Here is a 12191-nt window from a genome sequence, read left to right as displayed (position 1 = left end):
AAACTTGTTGTCAATCCGTTTGGTAAACTAAACTTTGTAAGTCTTGTACGTTTCAAATGAATGCGACATAATTTTGGTCAAACGCGTCTCATATAGGGACTATGACCACGCAACGGGACCTAAGTAGCGGCACCGTCAATGACGATTTTGCCGGGTCGTTACAAAAATTACATCAACTGTCCCGCTCAATTCTGGGTAAAATATAAAAAGTGTAAAATATTTAATAACTAGATCCTAAATACATTTTTAGTAAGCCTAAAATTTAAAGAACTCATTTTCTGATCACCGTTTATTTTAAAATCATATAAGTTCGAATTAAACTTCTCTAAAAAATAATCGAAACGTCCAACGAGTATTACAATCATTTAATATTTATTTTTAATATACTTTATTTATATATAGTTATGTTTTAAATAAAAATTATTATAATATCTTATTTTTATTTTATTTTACATAATTAATTTTAAATGCAAAAACATATAATGTTTCAAATTATTTTTCAAATTTCCATTTATATATATATATATATATATATATATATATATATATATATATATATATATATATATATATATATATATATATACACACATAACTATTTACAATTAATTATTCGTGAATCGTCGAGAACGGTCGAAAGTCAATTGCATATATGAAACAGTTCAAAATTTTTGAGACTCAACCTAACAGACTTTGCTTATCGTGTCAAAAATATTAAATCGTAACGAGAGTTTGGTTTAAAATTAGTCGAAATTTTCCGAGTCACTACAGTACGTACCCGTTAAAAAAATTTCGTCCCGAAATTTGATCGAGGTCGTCATGGCTAACACTAAAAATGTTTTCATGATGAATATGAGTTGATAAATAGAGTTTTATCATTATTGATTAATATAGATAAAATGATTGGATTATGTGAAGCATACGAATGAAGCTGTCACAAAAGAATGAAAAGAGGAAAATAAGTTTCATCTTAACTTTTGACGTAATCACAGCTATTCTTTTGGGATTCAAGGGATTTTAAGATAATCCTTGAAATCTACAAAAGATCTGATTCTTCGGGATTTACAGAAATTAGGATCTCTATAAATAAATGCGGTAATCTCTCTCGATTGATCTGTCGGATACTTCCATTATAAATTTACCTCTGCCGTTCCATTATTTTCACCATTCCTATACTTTCTTTATTTATTCTTACTCCTGAAAGATCTGTTAATATGCTCAATCTTGTACTGATCCTTGCTATTATATTAACCATATTTATCATTATTTTTCTTTTCTATCTTCCACCAGAAGAATACGTTTACTTCTATAACGCTCTTGGAATGGTGGTTTTCATAATTCTTCCTTGTATCTGTCTTTCCATAATTATTGACATCCACGATTAACGATCTCTTCTATTTGCTGTGATTTATACCCCTATTTATATTTTGAAGCTCCATGCTCCTGTTTTCTCTTCCCGACCTTAAGTAAAGCGATCAAGACGTCTCGGTTTGTAGGTATGAAGTTCGAAAGAACATAACTAAGATTATAAGCAGGAAGGAAAGGTAATAGCACGATTTGATTTGTTAAATTACCAGAATCACTGAGGATAGAACTATCAAGAATATATTTTCTTGATTTGTTCAGAGGTTAATTAGAAAGAAAGAGTTATGTAACATGGCACATGATGAGGGTGAAATCTGTGAATTTAGCATGACTTACTGTAATATAATCACGTTGGCCAGGCGTCATTATATTATACTAACTCATGCTTCAATTCCCAACACTTCTCCAGAAATCATTCATAATTTAAACTTAAATTTTACAGAATGATAGAAACTAAAACAGTTTCTTTTATGATGTAACATAGATAGCACGAGGAGATAGATAACCTCAGAAAAGAATAGTTATGAATATATCTTCAGAAATATCGAAGATATTTATAATAAAAGATACGATGAAATTTTAAAATTTTAAAATATCTAAAATCTAAAGATGATGCAGAAACTTTTTCGCAAGAATTTAAAATAGGCAAGGAGCAAGATATTCGCTAGAGATTTCATCAGATACTGAATCGTCTGGATTCGTTAAGTACAAGTTTAATCCTGGTGATTTGTCTACAGATTCCTTCATGGTTTGCTCAATCCGTTTTTCAGTACCAAATTTTCTATTGAGTGTTTCCAACACTCCGTTCTTTATCATCAAACCTTTTGGTCATTAAGACCATCTACAACTTTTGCTGCTTCATCAGCAATTCATGTCACCATATTTGAATCATTGGTTATCAATCCTAAGTGTTTTCAAGAGTTTGAAGGGTTTAAATGAAGATTGTAATTGTCAAGATATAAATGATGTTTACGATGAAATTAAGTGGCAAACTTGAGGAAATATTTAACTGTAGTAGATGTAACATATTAATGATATTTTAAATCAAAATGTGTTATAATTAATATTTCCTACTCTTTTAATACTTTTTAATTGTCCAAGGTTAGTATAGGTTTAAAGTTTTACGTAGTTAATTAATTGGTTACTAATAAATTTTATTTTGTCCATTATTTTCTTCATTATGCCACTTGTCAAATTTTGACTTGGATTCTGATTGGTCAAAATCCGAATATGAAATTGAATTTGAATGAAAATAGTTGTTCTTTGGTGAACGGATACGTATATATGTGGATTTGAGCAGTATTGTTAATGACTGTTGAATCTGAATTGAAGAATGTACAGTGTAACTTATTAATGTGAAATCTAAATGTTTCTAGGGTATTACTAACCCGTTAAAATATTCTCATCATCAATAGTTTGTACAAGAGAACTTTTAATTATAATCTTTATGAAAATATATATATATATATATATATTTTATTCAGATATAATCATGTATTTAACGAGTTAATATAATATTAAACTCATTTGATTTATTGTTAGAACAAGAATATATAATCTCTAAAACATTAGAGATTACATAATTGCCATGTCGAACGAAGATAAATGATGTAAAACGTCATGTAGAACGATGATTATGCTCGAGGTACATAATGAGATGTTGAGGCAATGGATTGTTGATGGTACCGGTGCTGTTACATATGGTACTGTTAGTGCCGGTGATGTTACTGAAGCTGGTAAATTTTGCACCATATTCTCCAAATTGATTACTAGAGCGCGAAGTTCGTTGACTTCTTCTATTATTCCGGGGTGATTGTCGGTCAGAACGAGCGGATGAATAAGGTTTAGAATTTTAGATAGAATATAATTATGGCGAGATATTCGGGAAATGAGGGTGAAAATGATGTTTCGGACAGGTTCGCCGGTAAGTGTTTCAGGTTCTTCACCAAGAGGTGAATTCGGTTGATGGAAGGGATCATCTTATTCTCGTCTCCATTGATCAAGTCGACTACGAACCCATCCCCAATTCATCCAGAATTGATGATGGTTGATTGGTTGATTCATTCCGGTGACGCTGCTTTTGGAGCTTAGGTAAACATCCATGTCGAAATAGCTGTCGGATTTCCGAAGACCTTGAACTAGTGGCGAGTTCCATTTCGTACGATTGAGTAAAGGATTTTTGATATGAAATGATTTTCGGCTATCGGATGGTATTCTAATTACATAGAATATCTATATATATATAGAACAAAGGATTTCGTAGATTACGGTGGGATTTACGGAATATGTCAGGCAAAAATTTACAATAACAGGTACGCTAAGATATTAATTTTGTCTATACACTATTCATGCAATCAGTGCAATAAGATGTGTCTAGACTAAGAATGATAAGCAGGTAATTTCCTAAGGAATAATTTCCGACAAAAATGATAAGCAAAACTTTTGACATGCAGACACGATCGAAGTCCAGACTTACTATTACATCCTAACAACTATCAGTTAGACAAACTAATGCAAGACCTGGTTTGCTAAGACCACTGCTCTGATACCACATGAACCGACCCGTCCTAATCCATCTGGACGAAGTCTTCAACATATGGTCCCAATGCGATGAATGACTCCAAGTAATGTCTTTAAAATGAGCAAATGCACAACGGAAGATTTCTTTCATACCTGAGAATAAACATGCTTTAAAGTGTCAATCAAAAGGTTGGTGAGTTCATAGGTTTATCAAAATCAATCATATTCATAATTTTAATAGACCACAAGATTTTCATAATTATAAACAGAACCTCTCGTCTGCATAAAGATAAAATCATTCATATGAATTGAACACCTGGTAACCGACATTAACTTTAATGCATAGAATATCTCCAAACAGAATCTCTCGTCTGTATAATAATAAACCTCGAAGTACTAAAGCCATCCATAACCTGAATGGGGGTTGTTAGGCCCAATTGATCTATCTTTAGGATTCACGTCAATTAGGAACAGAACCTCTCATCTATTTCCTAATTCTTAGGTTACCAAGCAAAAAGGGGTGATATTCGGTTTAATAATCCAACCATAGAATGTAGTTTCGAGTACTTGTGTCTATTTCATCAAACATTTATAAAAGCAGTGCATGTATTCTCAGTCCCAAAAATATATATTGCAAAAGCATTTAAAAAGGGAGCAAATGAAACTCACCATACGATGCTTTGTAGTAAAAATATGCATACGACACAAGTGAACAATGTAGGGTTGGCCTCGGATTCACGAGGTAAATAAGCCCATCAACAGAAAAAAATTCGCAGGGGTACTGTATCATCACATACATCTCATCTTCTTCTTCATCATTATAATCTTGATCACAAACTTCACTTCCATCGTGTACATCATCAACCCGTAATCGTTTTCTTCATTTCATCAACGTTTTTCACTGTAACATTTTCTACTTCTCTTCAATATCATCATCGTTTATTACAGAATTAGAAACAGAAAGAGGTACAGCAACAGTAGCGACAGAAACAAGAAACTAACGTGTAGTAGCAGTAGGTTGGTGGCTGTGTGGTGGTTGTTGTTCGATCAAATAGAAACAGGAATTCAAAGCTATTGCAGTAGCAAATAGCAGCTGTGATTATCGATGATTGGGTGATTTTTAAGTGGGTTTCGAAAAGAAAAAAAATAATGAGACCGATGGTTGTGGATGGTAGGGGTTGGCGGTTCAAGGTGGTGGTTATAGTGACAGCAGGCACAACCTGGAGATGGTTTGCAGTAATTACATAAACAATAGTATATTCGATGGTGGTGAGGGTGGTGATTTCTTGGAGGTGATTGGATATGGTGGTGGTTCGAATGAAATGGAAAACAGAAAACGTAGCAGTTCAATGGTTTTGGTGTCTTCGAATAGTGTAGGTCTTGGTGGTTTTGTCATTATGGTATAAAATTTGATCATTAATTTATTAAATAAAAATTACATCAACTGTCCCGCTCAATTCTGGGTAAAATATAAAAAGTGTAAAATATTTAATAACTAGATTCTAAATACGTTTTTAGTAAGCCTAAAATTTATAGAACTCATTTTTAGATCACCGTTTATTTTAAAATCATATAAGTTCGAATTAAACTTCTCTAAAAAAATAATCGAAATGTCCAACGAGTATTACAATCATTTAATATTTATTTTTAATATACTTTATTTATATATAGTTATGTTTTAAATAAAAATTATTATAATATCTTATTTTTATTTTATTTTACATAATTAATTATAAATACAATAACATATAATGTTTCAAATTATTTTTCAAATTTCCATTTATATATATATATACACACACACACACACATAACTATTTACAATTAATTATTCGTGAATCGTCTAGAACGATCGAAAGTCAATTGCATATATGAAACAGTTCAAAATTTTTGAGACTCAACTTAACAGACTTTGCTTATCGTGTCAAAAATATTAAATCGTAACGAGAGTTTGGTTTAAAATTTGTCGAAATTTTCCGGGTCACGACAGTGCTGCTGAATGCATGTCTAGGAAACCTTCAACTTCACATGCTAACTCCTTCTCAAAAGCTGATAAGTACAAGAACAAGTACAAAGCTATGAAGGCTCAGATGAAGGAAAGTGCAAAGGCTGATAAGAAGAGAAAGAAGCCAGAAAAGGTTCTAGTTGCTGAGCATCATGATTGGGATGAAACCAGCTCTTCTTCATCTTCTGACAGTGATACTGATGATGATGATGCTGGTTATGCTTCTGGTAAAAAGCTAAAATGTCCCGTTCATATTGATTATAAACGTTCCATATTAATTGATTTCTTCGCGAGGTTTTGACCTCTATATGAGACGTTTTTCAAAGACTGCATTCATTTTTAAAACAACCATAACCTTTATTTTATCTATAAAGGTTTAAAAAGCATTACGCAGATTATCAAATAATGATAATCTAAAATATACCGTTTACACACGACCATTACATAATGGTTTACAATAAGAATATATTACATCAAAAATAAGTTTCTTGAATGCAGTTTTTACATAATATCATACAAGCATGGACTCCAAATCTTGTCCTTATTTTAGTATGCAACAGCGGAAGCTCTTAATAATCACCTGAGAATAAGCATGCTTAAAACGTCAACAAAAATGTTGGTGAGTTATAGGTTTAACCTATATATTATCAAATCATAATAATAGACCACAAGATTTCATATTTCAATATACATCCCATACATAGAGATAAAAATCATTCATATGGTGAACACCTGGTAACATACATTAACAAGATGCATATAAGAATATCCCCTATCATTCCGGGAAATCCTTCGGACATGATAAAACAACATCGAAGTACTAAAGCATCCGGTACTTTGGATGGGGTTCGTTAGGCCCAATAGATCTATCTTTAGGATTCGCGTCAATTAGTAGATCAGTTTACTAATTCTTAGGTTACCAAGCAAAAGGGGCATATTCGGCTTCGATCATTCACCCATATAATGTAGTTTCATTTAATTGTGTCTATTTCATAAAACATTTATAAAACTGCATGTATTCTCATCCCAAAATATTAGTTTTTAAAAGTGGGACTATAACTCACTTTCACAGATTTTTAATTCGTTGGGAAGTAAGACTTGGCCACTGGTCGATTCACGAACCTATAACAAATATGTACATATATATCAAAGTATGTTCAAAATATATTTACAACATTTTTAATACGTTTTAATGTTTTAAGTTTATTAAGTCAGCTGTCATCGTTAGTAACCTACAACTAGTTGTCCACAATTAGATGTACAGAAATAAATCGATATATATTATCTTGAATCAATCCACGACCCAGTGTATACACGTCTCAGGCTAGATCACAAATCAAAGTATATATATTTTTGGAATCAACCTCAACCCTGTATAGCTAACTCCAACATTACTGCATATAGAGTGTCTATGGTTGTTCCAAATAATATATATACATGGATCGATATGATATGTCAAAATATTTGCATACGTGTCTATGGTATCCCAAGATTACATAATATATTAGAATACATGTATAATACAATATAAGTTAGCTAGGATATGATTTGTATAGAATTGTTACAATATTTCCCGTAGCTACAACAATAAAAAAATATCCAATCTTGTTTTACCCATAACTTCTTCGTTTTAAATCCGTTTTGAGTGAATCAAATCGCTATGGTTTCATATTGAACTATATTTTATGAATCTAAATAGAAAAAGTATAGGTTTATAGTCAGAAATATAAGTTACAAGTCGTTTTTGTAAGAGGTATTCATTTCAGTCGAAAGAACGATGTCTTGATGACCATTTTGAAAAATATACTTACACTTTGAGTTTAATAATGATTTTTGGATATAGTTTCATGTTCATAAGAAAAATCATTTTCCCAGAAGAACAACTTTTAAATCAAAGTTATCATAGTTTTTAATTATCAAACGCAAAACAGCCCGCGGTGTTACTACGACGGCTTATGTCCAGTTTTACGGTGTTTTTTGTGTTTCCAGGTTTTAAATCATTAAGTTAGCATATCATATAGATATAGGACATATGTTTAGTTGATTTTAAAAGTCAAGTTAGAAGGATTAACTTTGTTTGCGAACAAGTTTAGAATTAACTAAACTATGTTCTAGTGATTTCAAGTATAAACCTTCGAATAAGATAGCTTTATATGTATGAATCGAATGATGTTATGAACATCATTACTACCTCAAGTTTTGTGGATAAACCTACTGGAAAAGAGACAAATGGATCTAGCTTCAAAGGATCCTTGGATGGCTTGAAAGTTCTTGAAGCATAATCATGACACGAAAACAAGTTCAAGCAAGATTTCCACTTGAAATAAGATTGTTAAAGTTATAGAAATTGAATCAAAGTTTGAATAGTATTACCTTGTATTAGAAAGATATCTTACTGTAAATAAGAAAGATTTCTTAAGGTTGGATGATCACTTTACAAGATTGGAAGTAAGCTAGCAAACTTGGAAGTATTCTTGATTTTATGAAACTAGAACTTATAGAATTTATGAAGAACACTTAGAACTTGAAGATAGAACTTGAGAGAGATCAATTAGATGAAGAAAATTGAAGAATGAAAGTGTTTGTAGGTGTTTTTCGTCGTTGGTATATGGATTAGATATAAAGGATGTGTAATTTTGTTTACATGTAAATAAGTCATGAATGATTACTAATATTTTTGTAATTTTATTAGATATTTCATGCTAGTTGCCAAATGATGGTTCCCACATGTGTTAGGTGACTCACATAGGCTACTAAGAGCTGATCATTGGAGTGTATATACCAATAGTATATACATCTAAAAGCTGTGTATTGTACGAGTACGAATACGGGTGCATACGAGTAGAATTGTTGATGAAACTGAACGAGGATGTAATTGTAAGCATTTTTGTTAAGTAGAAGTATTTTGATAAGTGTCTTGAAGTCTTTCAAAAGTGTATGAATACATATTAAAACACTACATGTATATACATTTTAACTGAGTCGTTAAGTCATCGTTAGTCGTTACATGTAAATGTTGATTTGAAACCTTTAAGTTAACGATCATGTTAAATGTTGTTAACCCAATGTTTATTATATCTAAAGAGATGTTAAATTGTTAAATTATCATGATATTATGATATATAATATATCTTAGTATGATATATATACAGTTAAATGTCGTTACAACGATAATCGTTACATATATGTCTCGTTTCGAAATCATTAAGTTAGTAGTCTTATTTTTACATATGTAGTTCATTGTTAATACACTTAATGATATATTTACTTATCATTTAACATAATTAACCAAGTGTATCAATATCTTAATATGATTCATATGTACTTAGTAAGACGTTGATATAACGATAATCGTTATATATATCATTTTCGAGTTTCTTAAATTCAATAGTCTCATTTTTATGTATACAACTCATTGTTAAAATACCTAATGAGATACTTACTTATCATAATATCAGGTTAACTATATATATAATCAAAGATATGTCAACATATAGTTTTTACAAGTTTTAACGTTCGTGAATCACCGGTCAACTTGGGTGGTCAATTGTCTATATGAAACCTATTTAAATTAATCAAGTCTTAACAAGTTTGATTTCTTAACATGTTGGAAACACTTAATCATGTAAATAACAATATCATTTAATATATATAAACATGGAAAAGTTCGGGTCACTACAGTACCTACCCGTTAAATAAATTTCTTCCCAAAATTTTAAGCTGTTGGAGGTGTTGACGTATCTTCTGGAAATAAGTGTGGGTATTTCTTCTTCATCTGATCTTCTAGTTCCTAGGTGAACTTGGGTCCTCTACGAGCATTCCATCGAACTTTAACAATTGGTATCTTGTTTTGCTTAAGTCTTTTAACCTCACGATCCATTATTTCGACGGGTTCTTCAATAAATTGAAGTTTTTCGTTGATTTGGATTTCGTCTAACGGAATAGTGAGATCTTCTTTAGCAAAACATTTCTTCAAATTTGAGACGTGGAAAGTGTTATGTACAGCCGCGAGTTGTTGTGGTAATTCAAGTCGGTAAGCTACTGGTCCGACACGATCAATAATCTTGAATGGTTCTATATACCTTGGATTTAATTTCCCTCGTTTACCAAATCGAACAACGCCTTTCCAAGGTGCAACCTTAAGCATGACCATCTCTCCAATTTCAAATTCTATATCTTTTCTTTTAATGTCGGCGTAGCTCTTTTGTCGACTTTGGGCGGTTTTCAACTGTTGTTGAATTTGGATGATCTTCTCGGTAGTTTCTTGTATTATCTCTGGACTCGTAATCTGTCTATTCCCCACTTCACTCCAACAAATCCAAGACCTGCACTTTCTACCATAAAGTGCTTCAAACGGAGCCATCTCAATGCTTGAATGGTAGCTGTTGTTGTAGGAAAATTCTGCTAATGGTAGATGTCGATCCCAACTATTTCCGAAATCAATAATACATGCTCGTATCATGTCGTCAAACGTTTGTATCGTCCTTTCGCTCTGCCCATCAGTTTGTGGATGATAGGCAGTACTCATGTCTAGACGAGTTCCGAATGCTTACTGTAATGTCTGCCAGAATCTTGAAATAAATCTGTCATCCCTATCAGAGATAATAGAGATTGGTATTCCATGTCTGGAGACGACTTCCTTCAAATACAGTCGTGCTAACTTCTCCATCTTGTCATCTTCTCTTATTGGCAGGAAGTGTGCTGATTTGGTGAGACGATCAACTATTACCCAAATAGTATCAAAACCACTTGCAGTCCTTGGTAATTTAGTGATGAAATCCATGGTAATGTTTTCCCATTTCCATTCCGGGATTTCGGGTTGTTGAAGTAGACCTGATGGTTTCTGATGCTCGGCTTTGACCTTAGAACACGTCAAACATTCTCCTACGTATTTAGCAACATCGGCTTTTATACCTGGCCACCAAAAATGTTTCTTGAGATCCTTGTACATCTTCTCCGTTCCAAGATGTATTAAGTATCTGGTTTTATGAGCTTCTCTAAGTACCATTTCTCTCATATCTCCAAATTTTGGTACCCAAATCCTTTCAGCCCTATACCGGGTTCCGTCTTCCCGAATATTAAGATGCTTCTCTGATCCTTTGGGTATTTCATCCTTTAAATTTCCCTCTTTTAAAACTCCTTGTTACGCCTCCTTTATTTGAGTAGTAAGGTTATTGTGAATCATTATATTCATAGCTTTTACTCGAATGGGTTCTCTGTCCTTTCTACTCAAAGCGTCGGCTACCATATTCGCCTTCCCTGGGTGGTAACGAATCTCAAAGTCATAATCATTCAATAATTCAATCCACCTGCGTTGCCTCATGTTCAGTTGTTTCTGATTAAATATATGTCGAAGACTTTTGTGGTCGGTATATATAATACTTTTGACCCCATATAAGTAGTGCCTCCAAGTATTTAACGCAAAAACAACCGCGCCTAATTCCAAATCATGCGTCGTATAATTCTGCTCGTGAATCTTCAATTGTCTAGATGCATAAGCAATTACCTTCGTTCGTTGCATTAATACACAACCGAGACCTTGCTTTGAAGCGTCACAATATATCACAAAATCATCATTCCCTTCAGGTAATGACAATATAGGTGCCGTAGTTAACTTTTTCTTCAACAATTGAAATGCTTTCTCTTGTTCATTCTTCCATTCAAATTTCCTCCCTTTATGCGTTAATGCAGTCAAGGGTTTTGCTATTCAGGAAAAATCTTGGATGAACCTTCTGTAGTAACCAGCTAGTCCTAAAAATTGGCGTATATGCTTCGAAGTTTTTGGGGTTTCCCATTTCTCAACGGTTTCAATCTTTGCTGGATCCACCTGAATACCTTCTTTGTTCACTATGTGACCGAGGAATTGAACTTCTTCCAACCAAAATGCACACTTTGAAAACTTACCGTACAATTTTTCTTTTCTCAGCAACTCTAGCACTTTTCTTAAATGTTCTTCATGCTCTTGATCATTCTTCGAGTAAATAAGTATGTCATCGATGAAAACAATGACAAACTTGTCAAGATATGGCCCACACACTCGGTTCATGAGGTCCATGAACACAGCTGGTGCGTTCGTCAATCCAAATAGCATAACCATAAACTCATAATGACCGTAACGCGTCCTAAAAGCAGTCTTTGGAATATCATCCTCCTTCACCCGCATTTGATGATACCCAGAACGTAAATCAATCTTCGAATAAATAGATGAGCCTTGTAGTTGATCAAATAAGTCGTCAATTCTCGGTAGTGGGTAGCGGTTCTTGATGGTAAGTTTGTTCAACTCTCGGTAGTCGATACACAA

Source organism: Rutidosis leptorrhynchoides, chromosome 6, assembly GCF_046630445.1.
Source record: "Rutidosis leptorrhynchoides isolate AG116_Rl617_1_P2 chromosome 6, CSIRO_AGI_Rlap_v1, whole genome shotgun sequence".
In the NCBI taxonomy this organism is placed as follows: Eukaryota; Viridiplantae; Streptophyta; class Magnoliopsida; order Asterales; family Asteraceae; genus Rutidosis; species Rutidosis leptorrhynchoides.
The sequence above is the reverse complement of the archived record's forward strand: the minus strand, read 5'-3'. Positions refer to the sequence as shown.